The sequence below is a fragment of the Miscanthus floridulus genome, chromosome 6, assembly GCF_019320115.1.
Source record: "Miscanthus floridulus cultivar M001 chromosome 6, ASM1932011v1, whole genome shotgun sequence".
Classification (NCBI taxonomy): Eukaryota; Viridiplantae; Streptophyta; class Magnoliopsida; order Poales; family Poaceae; genus Miscanthus; species Miscanthus floridulus.
Genome location: NC_089585.1, coordinates 81,004,590 through 81,005,242, shown reverse-complemented (window position 1 = coordinate 81,005,242; position 653 = coordinate 81,004,590). Strand labels below are relative to the sequence as shown.

General features: G+C 38.7%; 1 non-coding gene across 1 annotated transcript; it reads right to left on the bottom strand.

Moving 5' to 3' along the window:
• Positions 1–107, bottom strand: LOC136461981 (small nucleolar RNA R71). Its single transcript, XR_010760514.1, has one exon. It is a non-coding gene; the product is annotated as a small nucleolar RNA R71 (small nucleolar RNA).
• Between the last annotated feature and the right edge of the window lie 546 nt (positions 108–653).

Below are 653 nucleotides of genomic sequence, written 5' to 3'. Positions count from 1 at the left end.
GCCTTAAGAGGAAAAATCTCCAATTTTCAGCAATAGAAAGGAGAATCTATTCCAGAGGCATGAGAACATTTCCAAGAATACATATCAGATTGTCCTGATCATGTGATGGAAGATTGGTTGCTCAAGCAAGGCTTTTACCATGAATTAACCTAGAAAGCTCATGGACAACTTGATGCTACTACTGGAGGAGCATTTATGTCACTCACCCTTGGAAAAGCTAAAGCTCTCATGGAAAAGATAGCCTCTAATCAAGGCTGGTCTCAAGGCAATATTTAATCATGCAACAAGAGTGAAGAAGCACAAGAGGAGTGGTGTGCACTATCAACCAAGATGGACGTATTGCTAAATTGGCTCGAACAGCAAGCCAATTATAAGAAGGATCGACAAGCCATCAAGGACATTTATTATGACTATCAAACCCTTTGCAACATCTGTGGAACCATCGGGCAATCAGAGAGTAACTGTCAAGAGGCACAATAAGATGTAAACTACATCATCAGCAATTCTGGTTCACAACAACAAAGACAAGGATGGAGTCAACAACAAAAACGATCAAACTATCAAGGTAAGTACCCTCATAATTACTATAATTCATTTAATCCTAATAAGCCATCCTTGAGAGATTTGATCTTAGAATAGGCTAAGATTAATGA